General features: G+C 39.3%; 1 long non-coding RNA gene across 2 annotated transcripts in view; it reads right to left on the bottom strand.

Annotated features, from left to right (window-relative positions):
- LOC106149324 overlaps window positions 1–23,852 on the bottom strand; it is a 24,924-nt gene extending 1,072 nt beyond the window's left edge. Inside the window, exons 1-3 of one of the 2 annotated variants that reach the window (XR_001235441.1) lie at window positions 23,555–23,852; window positions 22,739–22,853; window positions 20,688–21,579 (exon numbers count right to left, since the gene is read on the bottom strand). This is a non-coding gene — a long non-coding RNA (uncharacterized LOC106149324). Of the gene's footprint in view, window positions 1–20,066; window positions 21,580–22,738; window positions 22,854–23,554 lie in introns of those variants that run through there. The other variant, XR_001235440.1, reaches the window with a different exon arrangement.
- Window positions 23,853–25,343: the final 1,491 nt, after the last annotated feature.

The raw sequence follows: 25,343 nt of genomic DNA, 5'->3' as shown, positions 1-25,343 counted from the left end.
GGCGGGGTGGGGGTGTTTCTCTGGTACCAGGAATCGAACTCACGACCTTGTGCTTGCCAGGCAGGTGCTGTGCTGCTGAGCTAAATCCCCAGCCCCTTATGGCTGACTTTGCAGAGTGGATGACTCAACACCATTTCCCAGACTCCTCTCTTCCCCTTTCCAGCTACCAATGGTCATGTGACACTGATCATGTGACAGTTACCAATGGTCATGTGACACAGGTCATCTGTCCTGTCATATTTATTTATTTATTGAGACAGTATCTTGCTAGGTAGCCCAGGCCACCCTCAAACTCACAGCGATCCTCCTGTCCTTGTTTTATTCCTTCCTGCCCCTTCCTTCTCTCTTTGAATGCGTATGTGATAATCTAGGGAGAAGGACCACGTTAAGGCCAAAAGGAGAAGAAAAATTTCAGATGTTGGTACGCAATCACTTTAGTTTGGATTTTTTTATTTGCAGCCAAAGGCAAGCTTATGCATAGTGTTCATTGTAGAAAAGCTAGAACATACAGGAAAAAAAATTAGAGGCAAATGCCACTTTTATTGCTGTCATCAAGACATAACCAAAATTGCTATTGTAACATATATTCTGTCAATTCTTCTTCTTTTTATTGTTTTATAAAAATATGGAATAGAAATTTTTTTTGTGACTTAATCTTTTACTTACTAGTATGCCATGCCTATTTTTATATCAATCATATTCATCTACTTGTATGCACTTCCCAAAGTTTCTGTATTATCAGATGTTTGTTATTTCCAATTTTAACTAATGTAAACAGCAAGAGTAAACATGTTTATAGATGTACCCTTGATTATTTCCTTATTTCCCGCTGTGATTTGCTGAATCAGAAAGAATGCACATATTTTAGGCTTTGCATGCTCGCAGATAAAATGTCCTTCAGAAAAATTTTATCAGATTTTATACTTTCGCTTGTGTCCCTGACCTTCATATCATTGTATACACCAGGAACTGTCACTTTTGAAAAAAATGTCTGTCAGATCTATAGGTAATGTACAGATTAATTTAATAATATAATTATTGAGTGTGACATCTTTCTGCAACATCATTTGCCAGTCCAGTTTTATTCATAACATTATGCTCCCAAAACTGGCCATGCTAATTTATTAACATTATTTCTTTTTTGTTCTCTATAGTATTGGGTATTGAAAACAGGGTTTGCACACTGAACTCTACCTCCAGACCTTTTTATTTTGAGACTGAGTCTCACTAGCTGTTAAATTGCCCAGGACAGGTTCAAACTAACAATCCTCCTGCCTCAGTCACCCAGAGTGTTAAGATTATAAAAGTGCACTGCCGCGCCTAGCATGTTATTTCTTTTAATCCTCACCAACTATAATCTTTTGTTTTATGAATGAGTAAAGTACAGCTCCAGTGGGCTAAGTAAGTGGCCTAAGATCTTATAACAAGTGATCAAATTGGACTTGAGAGCTAGGTCTGCCTGACCTCAAAGAAGATACCATGTTAAACACAACATTTTTCTCTCAAGGTGTTATACAGTTTCTCCAAGACTTTGTAGAATTGATCAGGAACTTGTGGCAAAGAGACAGCACTCTCGATGGGGTAACTGAGGAGAGTTTGTGGAAGAAAAAGGCAAAGGGAGAATCAGAATTGGTGAGGCCCCAAGGGATTGTCATTGGCAGGAAATGATGATCTTTCTGGGCCCGAATGGGTAGAAACACGGACTCTTACTGGAACTTGGTGAGATCTGTAACCAGGGGAGGATGGCTGCTATGTGACCATAGATAGGGTCAAAGTCACTGCCAACCCACAGAGCAACTTGAAACAAAATAGACCCAATTGTGATTCTTGCTGGTACTTTCCATTGGCCAATTCAACCAGAAGCCAGATGGAAGCCTGTCAATCAATCTCTGGATGCCCAAGAAACAAAAGGGGTTGGTGAATGTACCTGCAGGGGCTCAGCCTACAATTTCAATACCCACGGGCAAGGCTGCCACAGGATTAAATGCAGCTGTGTAGGTAAAGGACCCAGTACAGTTTGGTACATGGTAAGTACTCAATAAAAATGAGATATTACTGTTTTCGTACTTAAAATCAGCAAAGTACATGGATCATGCCAAAAGAATCTACTTCTTATTCTTTTTCCATTGGGAACTCTCAGCCCTCTGCTACAGGACACAGAACAACAACATAACAAAGAAAAATAAAGGGTAAAAAAAATTCATTTTTCTTCTTGGGCACAGAACTGGGTACATCTGCTAGCCTTCACTGCTCTGGGTGGTGGCCGTAGGACTGAGCTCCAGCTGATAGAATATGAGAAATCATAAGCACGACTCACAGCGCTGGCCCCTAAAACTTTCCTTATGCAAAAAACCTCACCATAAATCCAAAATAAGATGAAATTCAAAAAGCCAGATGTGGGCATGGTGGTATACACCCATAATCCCAGTACCTGGGAGGCTGAATCAGGAGGACTGTGGGTTTGAGGCCATCCTAGGTTGCATAGTGAGAACCTGTATCCACCAGTCCTCCTCCAACAACAATAAGAATCATTTTCATACACTGGATGTTATTTCTTGGTCAGCTCATTGTCAAGAACAGGTATCCTCAGAATCGCTGTTTTGAGGAAAATAAAGCCCCTGCATTCTGCGTTTGAGCAGAGTCTCTGTCCCCTCCCACCCTCCGTAGAATTGCCTTGCCTGTTTATGGAGTTTTCACATAAAAGTTGATAGTGTTAACCTGTCTGTATATGAGAGATTTGGAATAACAGGGAGCGGCTCCCTCCCCTCATCAATATGAGCACAGTGTTCAGACAAGGACCCAGACTAAGACTGATGGAAACAAATAATTGCACAGTGAGGTCTCTCCAGAATTAGCCCTCTCATTCTATGGCCACCTGCTTTTCCCCGATGAGAAACTGCTCTTAGGTTATATTAATTATATTTTGCCAAGAATCTCTACTAGAAATTTCTTAAAATGCATCGAAAGCGAGAAAATGAAGACCCGGCCACTGCATGTCATCAGTTTGATGAGATCTGGTGCCTACCTTAGCCCAGGCTTAAGGCACATGCAGTCACATCACCCGGTCCCCACCCAATCCCACCCTTTGGAGCAGTGAACCACGGGCAGGCAGTTGAACTTCTCTAAATTAATGTGTACAAAGCACTGAAAACCATGCTGGGCACATGGCCAGCGCTCAACAGGTCTCTTTTCGTCTCCTCGGGCTTCCTTCTCGCTCACGGGGAGGTTGGTGAACAGTGATCTGGAGAAATGGGGGAGCTAGGCAGGACAAGGGCCTGGACGGGGCTGGCCACATATTTCATCCCCTCCTCTGAGGCTGACACAGAACCCTCCCTCCTCAGTCCTCAGTGACACTCTCTCAGCCCACTGATGGCTCCCAAGGTAGTGTCACCCCTCGGTGACACCAGGGGCTTAGTTCCCGGACAACTTGGAAACTAAACTCCAAAGATGCCTTACTCCTTTATGTAAAACGGTGGAGTATTTTCGTAGAACTTACACCATGCATATACTTTAAATGATCTCCGTCTGTATTACTTAAAATACTTAACACTTTAAATAACTGTTATACTAAATTTTTAAGGAAATAATGACAAAGAAAACATCTATATATGCTCAATACAAGATGCTTTTTTAAAAAAAATTTTTTTTGATCTTTGGTTGTTTGAATCTGTGGGTGTGGAACCTGCAGACACAAAGTGCCCACTGTAGGCCACTCAACATAGAAACAGCACTCTGGATCCAATCCTCACTACAGGACATCTAGACGGTGATGGAAAACCTTTTTGAAATTTCAGTGACATAAACAGTTTGATGTGGCATGCACGCCATAGGTTCACAAGTACTACTCTAGGAAAATGCCTGGCCTAAATGATTGCTACAAATGCTGCTGTTGTTACTATTATTCTTCTAGTTCCTATCAGCATGGAGAAACATCCTAACAGATCACTGTGATCCTGCTTGGGAGGATACCAACACTAGGTCCTCCCTGAAGAGTCATCTTGCCTAAGGCCCTGCTCCATCTGTGCCCTGTTTGACTGAATATCACTAAATCAGAAAAAAAAAAAAAAAAAAGACTCATGACTCTCACAAATCGACTGGATAAGAATGTGAATCTTAGAATTACTAGGGCGCTGTCTCCTACTGTCGTCTCATAAAGGAGATGGATGGATGGATGGATAGGTGGATGGATGGATGGATAGGTGGATGGATGGATGGATGGATGGACAGGTGGATGGATGATTATATTACATTTCAATAGCATTGCAGGGCAGTGCTACCCACAACAATTTTCCTATCACTTAAATGGAGAATTCTCATTTATTCCATAGTGACAGGAAAGAAAAGTAATGACCACAAGACATTAAAATATATAATTTAAGAGAGCCTATGAAATGCATGTAATGGGTAGGACATATATTCAGTGATATATTTGATCAATTTATGTTCCAGAAGACTTATCCTCATACATTAAAATTTTGACATACATAGTACATCCAGAAGGTACTATAACTGCATAACTGCTGAAATTAATATGAAATTCTCTGACCTAGAGTCTTTGTGTCATGTCAGAACATGGGCCAGGAGGAACATTCTAGAAAAATAGATAGATTGAGAAATAGAGTCAGATTTTTCTCTGTGTGTCTCTGTATTTAATGGGTGTCTCTGTATTTAATCTTTACTAAATTTATGTTTTGCAGATAGTTTTCAGGAAATCATCTCTTCCTGTGATAAAAGCATGCCTTGGTAATCAAAATGACCTGGATATTGAGCTGGACTTTGCTACTTTCCAGTTGCACGATTTTAGAAAAGTTAAACAGAGTCTCTGAGTTAGCAATAAATGCAAAACATATGCAAAGCCCCTGGTATATAACTGGTGCCTATGAAATAATGACTTTTCCCTCTTATTTCTATGATTGGTTCTCAACTTTAGTTGGACATTGGAAATACATGGAGAGCTTTGAAAACACTCTTGACTGTGTTCTTCCTCCAGAGATTTGAACTAAATTGGTCCAGGGTGCAGCCTGGCCAGGGAGAAGTGGATTTTTAAAAGCTCCCTTGGTGAATCTAAAGTATAACCAAGGTTGAAAACCACTTGTCTTAATTGAATCATCCAGTATCACATAGAGCGTTAGTGAATGATGCAATAGCATTGCTAATCACAATGGGCAGAGTTATCAGAACTGGGGGTATTAAGGAAAAGGGCACTCGGAAGTGTGAGCAGCACTCTCAGCCAAATGTCCTGACAGCTCCAGAGCACAGATTAATTCAGAGAAAGGAAAAGCCAGACTGATGATTTTTTCTTGATAAGGATAACATTTTGGGGAAACCAATTCTGTAGTATAAGGTCAATAAGTGAAATAACCTGTGAATGTCAGGCTTCAAGTTAAATGCAGGTTCCAGGAACCCAGATGATGGTCAGAGTCCTGCTACTGTGAGAGAGAGCTGGGATTCGGAGGTATGATGCTTGAGGAGGCTCCTTAAGCTCACTCAGCTTCGGGGCTGGGGATTTAGCTCAGCGGCAAAGCGCCTGCCTGGCAAGCGCAAGGTCGTGAGTTCGGTTCCTGGTACCGGAGAAAAAAAAAAAAAAAAAGCTCACTCAGCTTCAATTTTCCAGTCCCTTAGGGACATACTGTCTTTTAAGGAGAGCTTCTTGAAAGCTTGGTCTCAGGAAAAGAAAATGCCATATGTATCTGTACCATACCTGTTTATGCACTTGGCCCCTTAACCATGTTTATTTTCTATGGTGTCCCTCACTCAAGGTCAACTGTAGTTTAAAAACAGTAGATGAAAAAGTTCAGAATTATAGAGCTTGTAAATTTTAAGTTGTGCTTCTGTGCAGTGTGATGCAATACTGCACTTTCTTCCTCCATCCCATCTGGGACATGAATCTTCCCTTTATCTAGTGTATCCATGTTGTATATACTACGTTTCCATTAGTCACTTAGTGCCCATTTCCATTTTTAAATAGACTATCTCAATGCTTGTATGAAAAGAACCTTTTCTGAGAGAAAGAGAGAGAGAGAAACACTGACATAAGTTTTTTTATAAGGAAGTACTAGGGATTGAACCCAGCCTTCCCTGAGCTACATACCCACCCTTTAAATTTTTTTTTTTTAATTTTCAGACAGGGAATTGCTAAATTCCCCAAGTTGCACTCAAAACTGCAATCCTTCTGCCTCAACCTCCCAGAGTGCTGGGATTATAGGCATGACCACCACTCCTGGTTTCACATAACTTTCATTACTGTATAGTATTATAATTATTCTATTTTAAGGTATTATCATTCATCTCAAAGTATCCTTTGTTTATTATCTAAACTTTAGCATAGGTGTGTGTGTGTACAGGAAACAACACTGTATATTTAGCATTTGGTACTATCCATAGTTTCACATATCCCCTGAGGATCTTGGAACATAACCCCTCAAAATAAGAGGAGATACCTGTACATACAATTTTAGGAAGTCTCTGAGCAATATTAAATTTCTCATTAGATAAGGCCTCAATACCCTCTAACTTCACAAACTTTTTTTACTCCAAATCAAACACAGTTTTGTTTTAAGACTGCGCTGTAGTGGTGGGCTCTACAGAGAAGTTGCTAAAAGGAGGGGAACTTCTGAAAGAACCCAGTGTGAGCAGGAAATATTGGTACTAAATCTTTGGAGGAAGTGAATCATTTCAAGGACCTTAGGTATAGGCAGCCCACTGAGCTATCTTTTTTTGGGGTGGGGGTACTGGGAGTCAAACTCAGGACTTCATGCTTGCCAGGTAGGAGCTAGGTGCTGTGCCACTGAGCTATATTGCTATGCCCACCAACCAACCTGTCTTTAAAAAAAAAAATCTTATGAAAAATAACCAGGTCAAAAGATTGCAATCCTAATTCAATGATCTCTTATGGAATTAGTACTATTAAAGTGCTTTTTAAAGTCTACTGTAGAAAATCCACAGTTCACTGCGTCCGGCCACAGAGCTGCATGGACCTGCCATGCAGGAAGGGGACCTGCGTGCTGAAATCCACTTCTTCTGGAAGCTCACTGTGCCGCCTGATCCCAGGCGAGTCGCTTCACCTCTCAGTGCCCTCGCCTGTAAAATGCAGATAACAGCGCTAACCTCACAGGGCTGGTATGAGGAATAGCTAATAAAATGTGATAGTGACACGCCCAATTTAAATGCAAACGGCTGTAAAACAACAAAAAGCATATTTAAACATTTCCACTGCTAGGAGGCATGTGTGGGGGACAATGGGGCTTTGAGAGGAGAGTATTTCTTTTCCTCTGTAGTGTACACTTTGGTTAATCAATGAATGTTTATTATTCTATATATCGACACTCTGCTAGGCTCTGGGAAATATGGAATGGCCTTGGTTCTCATGGTATTTGCAGTGAGCTATTCCAGGAAAGACTTCTAAAACCCACAGATCCCTCTCTCTTTCTGTAATATTTGCCAAAAGAGGATCCTAAATTGCAAAATTTAGTGCTAGAAGCTGTGAGAAATGCAAGGCCTTAAGAGATTCATCACTACCCTTGAAGAGTCTAAATTCTCAACCTACAGAGAAGACATATGGAAAAGAGTAAGTAGTCCAAGGCAGTGTGAGATCCAACGTCAAGTGAATAGTCAACTTCTCTTTGACTCATGTTTCTTTTCCATCTGAGCATCTCTCTTTTCTATGCTCTCCCTGCCCGCTAAGAATCTCTTTCAGGTTCAACTGTGTTGTCCTAACTGGCAGACTTTCATTTTTCCCCTCCTTTTTCAGTCAACCGTAGACTTCACATTTGATGATTTCTCATAAAATTATACTACCTACTGACGTCATACCTGTCTTAGTATGTGTAAGGACAATCTTTGATGTCCTCATAGCCATTACACCAACAAACAATGCATTTCTCAGAATTGAGCCCATTGTTAAGAAGGCACACACACATGTACATCTTCTTCATCCATCCTTTGATGGACATTTAGCTTATTTCCATGCCGTGGCTATTGTAAATATTGGCACAATAAACATCAAAGTACGGGTATCTCTTTCAGATACTGATGTGATTTCCTTTAAATAAACACCCAGAAATGGATTCCTGGATCAGATGGTAGTTCTATTTTTAATTTTTTAAGGAAATTTCATTTTTTTTCCATGGAATCTGTACTGATTTACATTCCCACCCTCAGAGGAATGAAGGGTTCCCTTTACTCCAGATCTTTGCCAAAAATGTGTTACCCTTTGTCTTTTTGAAAACAGTATTCTAATAGGCGAGAGCAAACATCTCATTGTGATGTGTCTGTACATACCATTTTTGGCTGCTTGTTCGGTGCAATATAATGTTCTTCAACCATTTTTTGCATATATCAATAGTGCATTTCTTTTTATTGTGTAGTATCTTTTCATTGTGTAATATTGTATAGTATTTCCTTGTATGAATATATTACAATTTGTTTGTCCATTCAAATATTGATGGGCATTTGGTTTGTTTCCAGATTCTGGATATTATGATAAAATTGTTATAAACATTCTCAAGCAAGTCTTTTCATGGACATAGGTCTCTTATTTCTCTTGGGTAAATACAAGAATTTATGGATCATAATAAGGTATGCTTAGGTTTTATTAAAACTTACAGAACTTTTGCCAAAGTGGTTGTATATTTCATACTCTCACGAATAATGTATGAGATTCCAGTTATTCCACATCTTCATCAACACGTGGTACTATGTTTTATACCTATAACTATTTTAATTAGTGTGAAATGATTTCTTATGTTTTAATTTGTATGTTAATGATGACTAATTGCATTGAGAACACTCATATATTTCTATGAAGTGTCTGTTCAAATATTTTATTCAATTTTTAACGCACTTCTTTGTTTTTTGACTAAATTGTCAGAATTCTTTACATATTTTGGGTGCAAATCTTTTGTTATCTATATTAAGAATAGTTTCTCCCAGTCAGTGGCTTGTGTTTTAGTTTGATTATTGGCATTTTTAATGAATGGAACTTTTTAATTTTGATGTGACCTAATATGGAGATATATATATATAATCCTTCTATGGTCAAATTAACACACAATTTATCATCACAGTGCCTCTACTGCCCCAAGAAAACTTTGCCTATTGCAAGATGTCATTTATATTTTATCTCAAGTTACTTTTGCTGGATGGTATGACAAAAGGTCATCTAAAACCATTGCTTGTGTTTTTGGATAGACTGTCTTCTTGTCATGGAATTATATTGACTTCCTTTCAAAACCAATTAAGTATATATATGGGATCTATTTTTGGACTCCATTGGGATCAACTGATCCACTTATTAATTCTTACATTAATGCAACACTGTCATAATTATTATGTTAAAAGTAAGTCTTTGCATCTGTTATCTATTGCTGCATAACAAATTACCCCAACTCTAGCCATGCAATTCAACACACACATCTACCATTTCATATCGTTTCTTAGGGCCTGGGACATGAGAGCAGCCGTGCTGAGTGGTTCCATCTCAGACTCTCCTTGAGTTTGCAATTAAGCTCTCAGCTGAGGCTGCAGCTCCTCAAAAGCTGAGCTGGAGCTTGCCAGAGGCTTCTGCTCCTAGCTGGCTGCTGGTCAGAGTTTGGTCCCTGATTACATGGCTCACTTGAGAATGCAATTCATGACAGAGGGTCTGGTTCTCCATCGAACAAGTGTTTAATAGAAAGATAGTGGGAGAAAGAGAAAGTGTGCACAGGGTGGAGGTCATAATGTTACCAAACTTAATCTAGGAAACTACATACCATCACCTCACTCATTTTCTTTTGGCTGCACAGAGCAACCCTGGAACATGTTGGGAGGAGCCACACATGGATGTGAACATCAAGGGGTAGAGATCTTGGGGCCACAGATATCAAATCATCTGGTATAAGTCATCGGACTCGATTTTTCTTTCTCCATATAGCTTTGGCTACTCGAGGTCTCTTCATTTTGATATAAATTTTAGAATCAGCTGTCAATTCTAAAAAAAGAAATAATCCTGCTGGAATTTTCATTGGGATAACATTGGGACTATAATCAATATGGGATAAATTGATAGCTTAACAATTTTTATCAATAAGTGGACATGGTATTTCTTTCTAGTTAGATCTTTCATTTCTTTCAGGAACATTCTGTTTCAGTATAGAGATACTGCCCATCTTTCCTTAATTTTTCTCTAAGCAATTTCTGTTTTATGAACTTATTGTAATGGTATTTGGAAAATGTTTTCTGAGGTTGTTTTTGATATAGAGAAATAAAATGGATTTTTAAAATACCGGCTTTAAGCTGGGCATGGTGGCCCAAATCTGTAATCTAAGCACTAGGAAGCTGAAGCAGGAGGATTGCTGCAAATTCAAGGCAGCCTAGGCTATGTAGTGAGTTCAAGGCCAGCTCTAACTACATAGTGATTCCATGCCTCAGAAAAACACAACAAAATATTGGCTTTATATCTTAAAAGTTGGCCAAATTCTATTACTAGTTTTAGAAGCTACTTTATAGATTCCTAAATACTTTCTATATAAATATTAAAAAATGAATTAAAACTAGTCTTGTTCTTTTCCAATAGTTAGGCCTTTCTCCTCAATTTCTTGTACTGTCTAGGATAGGGATCTGTAAACATTTTATGTAAAGTTCCCAATAGTAAACATTTTAGGCCACACAGTCTTTGTCACAGCTAGTCAACTCTGCTGCTGTAGCACAAAAGCAGCTCAGACAATATGTAAATGAAGGGACAAGGCTGGGCTCTAAAAATTTTATTTTCAGAGCTAGGTGAGCAGGCTGTGTCTGCCCATTTCAAAATTTAAATATATTAAGGTCATGAAAGTTAAGAAAAGACTTAGCAGCTGGTCCAAATTGAAGGAAACTAAAGAGATATGGCAAACAAAATTAACCTGTGATCCTGAGATTAATTAATGAAGCTTGAGTCTATCTGCAATTAGATGATCATGATGTATCTGTGCTAATTTTCTGATTTCTGCAGTTATGTCGTAATCATTAGGAGCATATCCTATCATGTAGAAAAATCATACTCAAATATTTGGAGGCAATAAAGTGTGATGGCAGCAACTCACTCTTGGATTGTTTAGAAAAAGAGTTCTTTGTATTATTCTTGTAAAACAAAAACATGATTGGGCCATATAGCATTGAAAAGCAATTATAAGGGGAGGGGAATGGGATTTTTAAAAAAGGAAATGGGATGTATTATACACATGTACCAGCTCCCCACAAAGAACATGATCATTAGGTACTGCAAACATGTACGAAAAAGGGGAGGAAAGGTCCAAGAGATGGAGGAGGAGGAGGAGACGAGGGGAGGGGAAGAAATGAGTATAAAAAAATGAAAATGTGCTATGTACCTGTACCAACTCCCCATGGTGAATGTAATCATTTTGTATCGTAAACATGCATTAAAAATAAAAAGGAGCAACTATAGATCCCTGGCATATAAGAAAGATGAAGTCAGAAACCTGCGAGGTACCTAGGCCTGTAAAATGAGGTTTGTGTTCTGGGCTGAGAGCTATGATTTGCCTCCACTTCTCACCGTGTACTTTATATATATTTTACCTTTACAATCATTCAGTAAAGTAAAATTGGTGTCCTTGCTGTGTATTACTCAATAGCCTGAATTTTCAAGGTGAATTATGAATGCTACTAAATGTGACATAATAAATAGCACCTTAAAGTGGTAAAAACTGTTTATATATATATCAGTACATGCCCATAAACACTAAAAAGTTAAGAAATTTACCCATTTTCACATATATGAAACCCAAGGTTAATAGAGGCAAAGAAAACGCTGTCCAGAACCAAACTAGTGCTCTGATGTAAGTCCTGGGCTCTTTCCCTTAACCATAATAGATCCAATATCTGTTTCCTTGGGTTTTAGTTGCCTCAAATTACAGAATCTCCAAGAGTCAGAGAGGACCTTAACAAATCTCATTTCAACCTCTGGGAAGTTTAGTGTCTACATACATGCACAAGCTAGTGTGATACACACTCTTTCTTTTTGGTGAGTGGATTGTTGAGACAGGGTCTGCTAAGTAGATTGAGCTGGCCTTGAACTTGTGACAATCTTTCTGTCTCAGCTTCCTGAGTGCTGGGCTTACAGGTATGTGCCACCATGCCCAGCAAAATACACACTTTATAAGACTATTTCTCATCTGATAATAATAATATGCTGTGGAAATATGAGGCAATGCATGGGAAAGGTCTCTGAAATTCTTAAATTCCAAAGTAAACTATTTCCATTTAGCGGTACTTTCTTTACTTTTTAGGAACACCTTCATGGTTTCTTCTAATCACTGTTCTTTGCCTACTGTGGCCCCTTTACTGATCTTCATTTTGATTTTCTATTGTGGCAAAACACAACATAAAATTCACCATTTTAATCATTTTTAAATATAGTTTGGTGGCATAAGTCCATCTATATTTTGTGTAATCATCACCATCATTCATTTCCAGAACTTTTTCATCTTGCCCAGTTGAAACTATGCACCGTTAAATGCTAATTTCCCATTCTTCCTCTCCCCAGCTCTAGCAAGAGCCATTCTGCTTTGCATCTCTGTGAATCTGAAAACCTGATATAAGTGGAATCAAAAATATTTGTGTTTTTTTTAACCAGTTCATTTCATTTAACATAATGTCTTCAAGGGTGGTAGTATATGTTAGGATTTCCTTCCTTATCCAGGCTGAAAACTATTCTATTGTATGTATATGTCATCTTCTGCTTCTCGTTCATCCATTGATAAGCATGTGTATTACTTCCACATTCTGACTATTATGAACAATGCTGCTATGAACATGGGAGTACAAGTATATGAATATGTGTTACAGTCCTTGCTTTCAATTTATTTGCAGAGATATATATTCCAGGAGTAGAATTACTGGGACAGATGGCAATTCTACATTTAACTTTTGAGGAATTACCATGGTATTTTCTACAGAGGTGGCACCATTTTATATTCCCTTTGGCAGTACTCAAGGGTTCCCATTTCTTCAAACTTTTTCTAACACTTGTTATTTTTTGCTGTTTTTAAACAATAACTATCCTAATGGGTGTCCCATATGATTTTTAAATGCCCACTGTTGTGAGTTGAATTGTGTTGCCCCCCCAAAGCTATGTTGAAGATAAATTTTAATCTAAGTGGAAATAAGGCTGTTATAGATGTAATTAGTTAAGATTAGGGGATATTGGAGTCGAGACAACCCTTAACTCAGTAGGGCTACTGTCATTACAAGAAGACAGCATCTGAAAACAGATACTCAAGGAGAATGCCATGTAATAATAAAGGCTGGGATGGGAGTTATGTAACAGCAAGCCAGGGAATGCCAAATATCCCCAGCAAACCACTACCAGCGAGAAAGTGGCAAGAAGGACTGCCCTATAGGTTTATGGGCAGTGTGGCCATGCCAACACTTTGATTGTTTAGCTCAAGCCTCTAGATCTACGAGGCAATGCACTTCCATGGTTTCAAGGCACCTAGTTTGTAAAGTCTTGTTACAACAATTCTGAGAAAAAGATTTGTTCACCTTGCCTCTGAGGTCTGCCTGTCAGAGCCCTGCTGCTCCCCAGTGACCTTTCCTCTTGGTTCTCAGAAGGTCTCATTCTTAAGCTGCTCAGCTCTTCTCCCCCATCCTGTGCTCAACAATCTCATTCAGTAAATATGTAGTGCTGTCTTACTGTGTATAGGCACTGACCCTGGAGCTGGTGACCATCTCTAAAGACTTTTTGTACTCTCAACAATCACACAAAGGCTTAGCTTCTTTTATTATGTCACTACACTGTTAACAAATTTTGAGTCTGTCATATCTCTACCCTCCTTTCAAGACTCTAAAGGAGCTCGTCCCCCAGTTTTAGCCTAGCTTTAGAACTTTCTCACATACAATGGCACTTTGAATTTCACAGCCACGTTTCATCAGATGGAAATTGCAGCATGTTAGATTATGGAAATGGGATCTATTATAACTCACATTTTCCCCTTAAATATGATGTGCTACAATTTTGTGCATGCTTTTATTAGTATTTATGTGAACTGGGGTGTGAATGTTTTGTAAAATAGATTTTGTTACTTTTTAATTCTTTGTTTTCAGCTCTCCTGCTAGCTGCTAACACAAGATCAGGTGGTCCCTTCCTTCCAGATGAAATCTATATGACAGAAAACTTACTTCCTTCTCTTAGGTGAAGCAAAAGTAAAGAAACTGAGCACAGGGGACAGGGAGTTGAGGACTAGGTGTGCAAAGATCACTAAGCATGTAATCCAAGACTCAGATTTCCTAAAATATCCCCTCTGGACAGTGACTCCCAGGGTGTGGTTGCTAATGTTGATTCCTAGCACCTCCCCAAACCGGCTATAGAATCTCTTGAGAAGAAGCCCAAGAAACTACACGTTAAATGAGCCTCCCACGCACAAACAAAGGATTCATTTGCCCACTACAATTTGAGAACCACTAGTATAGAGCTCTATAATAGATTGACTCCTACTGTGTGTGTAAATGTAAAGGCTCTCTGTCTCACTCACCAAAGCATAACAGTGACCGTAATTCTAGTGAAGTTTTAAAATAGAGTTTAATTTTATAGTTAGCATGGTGCAGATCCAAAGAGGAAGGCAAAAGACTTTTTTACAGTTTTTAGGTTTTATTAGTACATACTTGCATTCTATAACGATTACATTCCTACTGGGGAGTCAGTACCTATACATAACACATCTCTGGGGACCTGGTACCTGTATATAACACATCTCAATTATTTTTTTCATTCCCTTTTCTTCCCCTCCCTCCATCTCTTAATGTCTTTCTCATTTGAACAAAATCTACCTCCCTACTTCCTATTATTTATCCTTTATTTTCCTTTGCATTTATATTTTGAGTTTCTCTCCTTAATAAATAATGCTGGGAAAATTGGCTGGCTACGTGCAGAAGATTGATTCTAGATCGATATATCTCACCGTGTACTAAACTAAAATCAAAGTGGATCAAAGATCTAAATGTTAAAACACAAACACTTAATCTGTAAGAAGATAATGTAAGACTTTTACACTTATCAAAAGGGAGACTGAACCAGATGAAGCCATCTACACCTGAGTAAACGGAAAATTATAGATGCTGAAAGTTTGCCTAGGGTCACATATCTGGACTCAGGAAGCGGGGCCCTGATGCCTTCCCAGGGCCCTTGTACCTGAAGACACTCTCCGGTAGGATACACTGGGCTGTGGAGCGCTTGGAATTGACTGTAGGATTGACTGATGGAACTGAGTTGTCCACGGGGACTTTGGTTCTCCGTCTGTGAGTCTGTTCTCAGCTCTTAAGGGCAGACACTTTTACTTTCCCTGTCAAATGGCACACAGCCCTTCTTTCCAGGACTCTAGTGCAAGTCCCAGCGGTAACTAGGCAGGAAAGTACAGATTACTCCCAGGCCAGGGCTCCTGCCCAGCTGTCTTCTGGGCTTGTCTGACCCTATTAAGGGTGCTGGGCGCTTTGAAGGCAAACTGACTTTTTAAAAACTGACTTCCTGAACTGAGAAATAATTATTTTCGTATGTTGAACATGGAAAAAAATGTAGGTAGTGACGACAATGAACCAATGCAGGTTGAAAAACAAATTTTTTTTCACTGCCAAAAAGAATTCTTTCAGGATCCTCTCATATTTTCCATGCATTTCTGCAGCAAAAGAGCTTAAGGCAAGCTAACAAAGACAGAAAAAATAACACTTAAAATACACTAAAATACAACTTGGATCCCACATTTGTTAATATGCGAAAACTCCAAAAGTACTGCGCTTCCTTCTTAAATCTTCTGGAATTTACATTATGTTCCATAAGTAAGAGAGACAGAGACAGAGAGAGTATGTGTGTGTGTGTGTGTGTGTGTGTGTGTGTGTGTGTAAGATGTTTGACCAAGCTCCAAGATGAATATTTAATGGTTGTACCTACACAAATGATGTAGGTATTTATGTTCATCTGATTTAGAATTGTCAGATAATTTAAGGCAAATGATTCATTTGGATCTGATTTGCCCTGACTGACTTCCTACATGTAAACTCAGATGCTATTCTTTCTCTCTTGCATTTGAGGTATTGGCAGAGCTGGAAGTCACTATACCTACATATATTCTAACAGGAAGTCAGTTTTTACCTGGAAAGTTATTCATAGCTTAACTGTTAGTTACACTTGCTAGAGTTGGCTTTCTTTGTTCTGACTCACCTGCACTGAGAATTTTCAGTCTCTGAGCAATGAGGTCTGTTTTTCTAAAATTTTTCTCTATAGTGGTGAACGTGACTGAAACCCATTCTATTTAGTAAATTTACAAGGTACCTTTTATTGGTTTCTGTAATTCTCATATCCCTTACTTTTCCAGAGAAACACATTTGCATGTGCACACACATGCACATACTCAATTCAGGATATTCAGTTAAGATAGAGTTCAGTTCCCAAGATTTAGTCACTAAGCTTTTCAGCCCTCCTAGGTAGAGGAGTATGGTACCTAATGAGTTAGCCAGGTGGCAAAGAGGAGGGGTCAGCTAGGGAAAGAATTGGATATGAGGACTTGGGTCTAAGAGTAATGCTGTGCTTCCTGTGAAGATGGATATGGTCTACACCTCTGCTGCTCTATGTGGGAAATATTGGCTACCCATAGTTCTCAAATGGTTGAAATGTGGCTACTCTACCTGAAGAACTGTCTGTTTGTTTGAGACAGGGTCTCACTATGTAGTTCAAGCTGGCTATCCTCTTGCCCCAGTCTCCCAAGTTCTGGGATTACAGACGTGCGCTACCACATCCTTCATGAATTTTTAATTTAATTTTAATTTAAAGAGTGTAGGGTGTTTGTTATGGTTAGTGTCTGGGTGTCTCCCCAAATCGCATGCAGTCATGGAGCAGGCTTTTACAGTTTATGATTGATTTACAGTCCAATGTTGGAATTATGGATGTGAGTGCTACACCTGCCCTGGGGTGGGTAGTTTGCATACAATGTAAGGGAGGGAAAGAGGCTGCTAGCCTCTGCTCCTCCCTTTTGCTCTTTGTTGCTTTTGCTATTCTCCACTGCCAAGAACTGTAGCCGTCTGCCATGTACCACTCTGCCTTGGAGCCAGGCAAATATGGACTGAAACCTCCACAAACTGTAAGCTAAATAAAGCTTTCCTTCCTTAATTTTTCACATCAGGCATTTTGTCTCAGCAAAGAGAGAAAAGTAACTGAGACAGTGCTCATGGCTATCCCTCAGGACAGTGCAGGATATTCACTAGCTCCAGGCAATCAATGGTGGCTTGCATGCAGGCTCAGAAGTGCCAGATCTGCTGACTTCCCAAGTGAAATTCCAACTTTTATGAGAACTCTTAATGTTTAAGATATCAAGGCCAGGTATGGTGGTGCACATCTGTAATCCCAGGACTCAGGAGGCTGAGGCAGGAGTATTGAGGCAAGTCTGAGGCCAACCCCAGCTACAAAGTGAATTCAAGGCCAACCTGAACTGCATAGTGAAACCTTGTCTCAAAAAGACCAAAAAAGAAGAAGAAGATATTAGACCAGTCAAAGTAAACACACCTGCTGGGCCAATGGGCATCTAGTTGTCACTCTAGGTCCACCCCCACCCTCTTTTATCCTGCAGCCTGTTCTCTCTCTCCTACCTGGATAACCTTGTCACCAGCCACCTCCATCAGCACTGCAACTGAACCCCTCTTCCTCTAGCCCACGAAGTTAGAACATTATCACTTGGGACCACCTAGACAATGACCTCTGACTTCACTTACAAAATCTACCCTCCTAAGAAGGGAGTCCCTTCTCTCATTGCAGCTGAGCCCTTCTTAGTTCTCCCTACAAGACCTCTTCACTGCTACTCTTCAAATTATCCATATAAAATCCCTTTAAAAGGTCTAGAGTCTTCAATATTATCATTTTGGCCTCTGATTAAGTTCTCAGAGAGTAGAAGGAATGCTTGTAGTTGGTTCTATTTTATAAAGTAGTGTTCTCCCCAATTTTTTGGAACACAATAAAAAATACATTTTATATTACAACTTAGTACATACATGCTGCATACATATACCTTTAGGATAGTTTCACAAAACACTGTTTTTCTGGCACCAGGGATTGACTTCAATGCCTTTACACTGAGCAACATCCCCAGCCCAGTTTTATTTTTTATTCTGAGACAGAGTCTTGTTAAGTTGATAAGTTGCCCAGCTGGGCTGAAACTTGTAATCTTCCAGCTATCTTTACTCTGTGATGCACTCTAATGTTTTCTATATGTCTGTTCCTTTCTACACTCATTTGAGTCCACCAATGGATCCCTGTGCACAGTTTGGAGCATTGCTACAGACACATCTGCCCATGTTTAATATCCAGGAAATGTTAATTGACTAACCTGATTATTCTTGGTCATTCCCTCTAACAATCCTAACCCTCCTCCTGCCAATCCCCCAGGTCACTGGCTCCATTAGAAGCAAATCAGAGACCAGCACAAATGGGATTCTTTTCTAATACTCTGGGGGTCTTGGTACTCTTCACTTAAAGAACTTCATTAGACTCAGATTTTCTTCTTGGGAAGTGATTTACATTTTTTAAAAACAAAAAAACATCAAAGACTATTTTCCTTGCACCATATATGACTTCCCATGATTCATCAAAATTCTTTTCATAGCTAAAGGTCACTTTTTTACTTATGCATGGCATCTGCATGTGTTTTGCTGAAAAGGGTGTGGCTCTCAAAACAGATCAGGCTTTGCATGTTGTTAAAAAACTCAGGAAAAGCTGCAAGAGGGGGATGATGGGAAGAACATACTGAAAGAGGCACAGGGACTTCCCAGAAGGAACCGAGTTCATCTGGCTCTGCCCAAGACAGGAAAAGGTGCAAATGAACAACCTGAGCACGTGTACAGGATGGTAGAATTATAACACTTGTTATACACTGCTTCAGACAAAAACCACTTAAATCTGATGTGAATGGAGACAAGGTACGTGTTGTACTGTACACATTGCACTGACCTAGTAGAGGGCTCACATAGTAAGAAGTCTATGCCCCTTTTTTTGTTTGTGTGTTTCTTGGGTTTTTTCTTTTCCCTAACATAAGGGCTACAGTTTACATACAGGATCGGTTACTCTTTGTGTTACTGTTTCCTCAGCTATAAAACACAGAATCCCAGTGCCATGCTCATATTCTGGTGACCGAATTGGTTATATGTGGAAAGCACTGGGTACTCTCACCTCCTATGTGATAAGCACAGTGTTAGTAGTTGTTCAATAAACTGTCTAAGCAGAGATAAAAACACAATAACCCTTCTGTCTTCCAACCTCAGTGAAGGAGAAAATAGAAATACCACGTTTAAATAAGATTGAAAAAGTCACCTACTTTGCTGTCCTGTTCGCTCTGGGCTCATATCTGAAGGGACAATGGATACATCCCTTGTGTCCCACGCTTGTGAAAATGGCTCCCATCCCTTGTGAAAAATAACTAGCTTCCCATAAAGGAAGAACAAGGAATAATATCTCAGTCCCTAAATGAGGACAGAAACGTGAACTGTGTGAAAAACATAAAACAGAGCTTTTGGTGATACCTCGAGGCCAGATGGGGCTAGGAGACCACCCAGTGTCAAACCCAGGAAGAAAAACCCAGTAAGCTGGAAACCCCAAGCCCTGGGAGTCTCAGTATACCAGACGCAGTTTTGGGAAGAACAATTAAAAGCCACATGGGCAAAAATTGTTTTAAAAAATCCTCCGAATAAAGCCTACACAAATGAATGATTGTATGTACAAAAGTCAATTGAAAGGGGTAAAATTAAAAGCAAGGAGTCAGGCCCACGTAAGTGTGGTCCCAGCTCATTGTCTAGAGAGCTAAGAAATGCTTCTCATTGTGAGATGTGCTTTTTAAAAAATTAAAATAGGAATGGAAGAGAGGATCTGGACCTACTGAAAAGCACTCTACATTGCTGTGTTCTTATATGTACATATGCGTATAACCACATATCTTCACACTCCTGATACTCACGGTCAACATAGGTATGTTTATATGTATATATTCACAGAACAGTCTCTTTTTTTATAGTTTTTTTATTTTAGGTACTTTGCAGTGCTGGGGATCAAACCCAGGGCCTCGCTTGTGCTAGGCGAATGCTCCACCACTGAGTTACATCCCCAGCCCTGAAGTTCTCCAGGCGGTGACAATGAGAGGTTAAAAAGGTTATCCAGCACCAAGTGACAGTGAGCATCAAGCTAGACAATAAACCACAGCCTAGAAAACATAGAAATGGTGTACAAATCTGGGCGTAGGGTATAGTCTCAGTATAAATGGTTCAAATAATTGTGTGAAAAAGAAAAGGCCTGAGCCTGAAATAGGGCCTCTGAGCTTGGTCCCTGGACATCACGGGTCATAAGGAGCCACTTTGATGTCAACGGCAACTTTGCACAGAATGAGGGGAGAAAATGCAGCTGCTGACCAGATGCAATCACAGGGTCCCCCGGCTGCATTCTGCCCGTGTGTGCAACTTCCCCTGGCCGAGGCAGCCGTGAGGCACTTGGATTGATGGCCGCAGGTCAGCTGTGTACCCCGCAGCAGTTATGGAGGAAAGGGAAGTCTCTCCTTAGGCCCGTTACTGGTTTGGCTTTTTGTTTCCCTTCCTCTCCATTTCCTCCAGAGTCCCTTCGAATCGCAGGTTGTTTGCTTCTTACAATGTCCTTCCTCTGAATGACTGTTTTCAGTTTTGAAATCACCCCCTACCTTCTCACAGCACTTTAGTCCCATTTTTTGTACGTTCCACTTTCCTCTTCCTCGTTCCGCTCAGGGCCTGCTTTCCTTCTTATTCGGGGCACCTTCCGCAGACACTGCTCACTCTCCTCCCGGGGTAGCTCCTGCAGAGTTGCAGAACTGCAAAGGCTGGCAAACCTAAGTAGCAAAAGCCAACAATTGCTTTGATGCTAGGAGGGGGAAATGAGTTTCTAGCTATGACATGTGACCATTTAGTCCATTTTCTGTTGGTATGAATGAATAACACAGGAGGTAATTTTTAAAGAATGAAGCTTATTCCGCTCATGGTTCTGGAAGCTGGGAGGTCCAAGATGGACCTGCCGGGGATTCCACAGAGTCCCAGGGCAGTGCAGAGTGTTATGTAACCAGACAAACAGCCCTTAGCCCATCACGGCGTGAATGGCTTGATCCATTCATCCGGGCAGAGCCCTCATGACCTGATCACCGCTGAAGGATCCCACTCAGGATCCTACCTTTTAATACTGCACACTGAAGATCACATTTCAACATAGGTTTTGTAGGAATATTGGAAATGTGAAAAGCGTTCTCTTCATTACTGTCTGGCCTTCATCTCATACTGATGGTGTCAGACACTAAGCTGCCACATCCTTGGGTTGGGAACCTTTCCATGAAATCTTGCTAATACGGTGTCCCTCTGTCCCTTGCTTCTGCCATCACGGTTCCGTCTCCGACTCCTTCAAGAATTCTTGCGATTCTACTCAAATAATCCAGGAAAACCTTCCCATGTCAAGATTCTTAATTTTATCAGCTCTGAAAAATCCTCTTGGGCATATAAAATAATCTGTTCACAGGTTCTGGGGATTCAGATGCAGCTAGGGGAGGCCCATGAAGAACATTTCCATATCTTTTAAAACCAAAGAAAAAATAAACTTTTAGGTAGAATGAAATGGTTCAATACAGAATATTAGTATTTTGTCTTTATATGACCACAGGAAGATATGATTTTGAATATTTGGAGAAAGGGGCCCCAAAGTAAAAAGTACTGAGGTTCCAGTGAATTCCACAGGTTGCGCCATCATTAATAATTTATCCTGAAATGTTCTCATCAAGGAAATAAGGGAATGATTAGCATCCTCTGGGATACCGTAGTGGCTAGCTTCACGTCAGACAGAATTAGATTTACATTATGCATTATAAGCTCACTACCTGAGTGACCTTGTAACTTAATTAAACTTTATAAGCATCAGTTTCCTCATATAGGATAATATTTCCTATCTCATAGGACTATTGTAAAAATAAATGAGATAAAGCAGCAAAGTGCTTAATCCAGATCCCAGGCAATTAATAAGCTCTAAAAATGTAGCTGCTAGTCTTGTTACCATTGTTATCATCTTTATCATGTCTGTTATAGTTACTATTATAATTATTCAATAATAATCATGGTTTTTAATTTATATAGTTCACAATACAATCTGCTCTGAGCAATTTTTACTTTGAAAAATCAAAAATCAGAGAGGATAAGGCTCTACAGTTTCTACATTTAGAGGTTGGGGTCCCTTGTCCTAACAATAATCTGAACCCAAAAAGCTGCATCTAGTAGGCTCACCCCTCCCTACTCTTTGATGAACAGTACCAGAATAAGTCTATCAGAACAACCGGCAATCTAGTATGGCAAACAAGACTAGCGCGATTTTTTTTTCAAGATGCTAGTCACTGAGTTACACTGATTAATATAGAAGAGGCTACCTAGGCATAATTATTTAAATTTAAATTTATTAAAATTAAAAATTTGAATGCAAATTCTCTATCACATTAGCTACATTTCAGATACTAAGAAGCTGCCTGTGGCTAGTGGCTTACATACTGAATGGATAGATGTGGAACATTTTTATTATCACAGAAAGTTCTGTCAGACAGGGCTGATTTAGCCTAGCGTCTGTTACCCTACATAGTCCATGTAAATAAAACTGATTATTACTTACTATGATCTAACTTACCACAAAGCAACTAACAAGTGCACAATTTGATAGATCATAGGTACAAAAACCATCCAGAAGCTTTACCTCTTCTTTGGTTTCAGTTAGTTGTTTTAATTCTTTGTTTTGAGTATTTTGTGCGTATTCATGTTTCCAAGCTTGGGTCAATTCTCTGATGTTTATCCAACAAATAGCTACCTCTCTCAGGTAATTGAAGAAAATGAAAATAAAAACAAGAAGCAAATGTGTCAAACAAAATGTTTGATGACAACATTGGATAATTTAAATTTTAACTAGTCTTGGCTTTCAAAATTTTTTATTGTAATTCATAGGAAGAAATATATTTTTAAACTTTTTATTTCCATTAGTACATATTTGCAGTACATAATGATTACATTCACTGTGGGGAATAGAAACATGTATATAACACATTTCAATTCTTTTTTTTCCCTTCGCCATACATCCCCTTTAAAAAAATTTTTTTTGCTAGTGTCAGGTTCATTTATTTATTTTATAAATCCTTATCAAGTTAATTATCATAATCATCAATTAATAGCCAGACAAACAGATCAAAAAACATACAAAACACATAAGACAATTATACTAAATCAAACTTCACTTTTAGATCCATTGGCTACACTGGGTTACACAATAGTTTTTTCTTTTTTTCTATTGTTTGCCCGTTTTTGCACTTTATTATATTGGATTTCTCATATAAGAGAAGCCATGTGATATTTAAGCTTGTGTGTCTGATATAGTTCACAACATTACGGTCTCAAGGTGCATCCATTTTCCTACAGATGACTCAAGTTCATCACAAGAAATATATTTTATGTTATAACCTAGTACAAGCACAGCAAACACAACAGGGAGAAAAGTTTTGCAAAATAATACCAGTCTTACTGAATGCAATATATTCCATTTTCGACCTCCTCTTCCTTTTTCTCTTCTTTCTTCTCTTCTTCCTCCTCCTATTCCTTCTTTTGGTGCTGGTTATCCAAGACACTGATTTTATGACTCATGAGAAAATGACTGATAGTTTGAACAACGCTGATCTGGAGCCAGAGTTGCAAATTCAAATGCTTAAAGTGGTTGGACAAGTGAGTGGCACGGGCTGCCTGCGGATGGTGGGAATGTAGATAGCTCGTGGCCCTTGAAAAGGCAGGACAGTTTTTCAGCTCCAGCCAACCTTATCCATAGAGGAATGCGGTTAGACATTTTGGTGACACTTCCCCATTTCAAAGTGAAACAATAATTTTTAAAATTTTTGGTCTAGGTTGTGACTCAGTGAAGGGCCTCGCATGTGTGTGGCCCTGGGTTAGAACACAGCACACCAAAAGAACGACCTTTTCAGCTAAAGGAAGCAAATTTCTCATATGGTATTGGTCTGATTAAGAGTTAATTTTCTAGGGGCTGGGGATTTAGCTCAGCGGCAAAGCGCCTGCCTGGCAAGCGCAAGGTCATGAGTTCGATTCCTGGTACCAGGAGAAAAACAAACAAACAAAAGAGTTAATTTTCTAGTTCCAGGAGTAGAACTGAAAGCAGATCCCTTTCCTCTAAATGAGACTCTAGGATTCTCCTAAATGATGTAGCAAAATCCTTCTGCCTTCTCATGGCCCAGTAGAGAAGAAAGGATGGCTGCTGAGCTGAAAGAGGGGCTAGACCTTGAATATTTCTCCTGGAATGAGGCTTTGGGTGTCCACTGTCTGCTGAGAGGGAATCAGCCATTCCTGCAGCAGAGAGTCCTTGGGAACTGGTAGATCTTTGTCTGAGAAAGAGGAAGCTCCATAAATAGGTTTTGACTCAGTGCCGTCTCTCAGTAATGGCAATGGGTCATTCTCTTTGAAAATTCTCACGCTTACCTAAACCAGCTACATATCCAGGAGGTGGGTACCAAGACTCAAAGTCTATCAATTATTATGAAATATCTATAACAAAGCATACTTAGTTTTCCATCATAAATCCTGCTACTGGATAAGTAAAAGGTTTTGCCAGCCAGTTTTATATCCAAGGCTTCTGGGTTTCATCTAAATATGTAAAACTGCCAATATTCAAATATTTTTAAAAAAAACTCTTTATTTTGGAATAATTTTTAGGTTTACAGAATGTATAGAAAACTTGCAATACAAAGGGTTCTTGTATATGTTTCACACAGTTTCCCCAATGTTGGCATGTTCCATAAACTTGGTACATTTGGGAAAATGACTAAATTTATATTGGTATGTAACTATTAACTGAACTACTTCATCTGGATTTCACCAGTCTTTTCAATATTGTTCTTTTTTGTTCCAGAGTGCAATCCAATTTCTATGTTGCATTCAGTTCAACTTTTTTTCACCTACACAAAAAGGCAATTTTATATGGTTTTACCTAATACTTCAGAAATCAAATTAGTACCAAAGAAGAGAAGTCTTATTGTAATGCAGCCGTTAGGTCCTAAAGAGATTGTCTCAGGGAATCCATCATCAATATGCATTAAGTTTCAGTTACAGATGCTAATTTCCTCTCTACTCTAGACATTGCCATAGGCTCCTGAATCTCTTTTCATTGGCTACCATGTGTGTGGCATAAAGTAAATATCCAGCATACACAGAATAAATATCAACTGTTTGTCCATAAACGTGAATTAATTGCCTAGAAACCTGAAGAAAGGTAAGAGTCACTTTCTGCCCAGAAATTACTATCTGCTTAG

Source organism: Chinchilla lanigera, unplaced genomic scaffold (assembly GCF_000276665.1).
Source record: "Chinchilla lanigera isolate Chin_1 unplaced genomic scaffold, ChiLan1.0 scaffold00042, whole genome shotgun sequence".
Classification (NCBI taxonomy): domain Eukaryota; kingdom Metazoa; phylum Chordata; class Mammalia; order Rodentia; family Chinchillidae; genus Chinchilla; species Chinchilla lanigera.
This window is presented reverse-complemented; position numbering and strand designations above follow the sequence as displayed.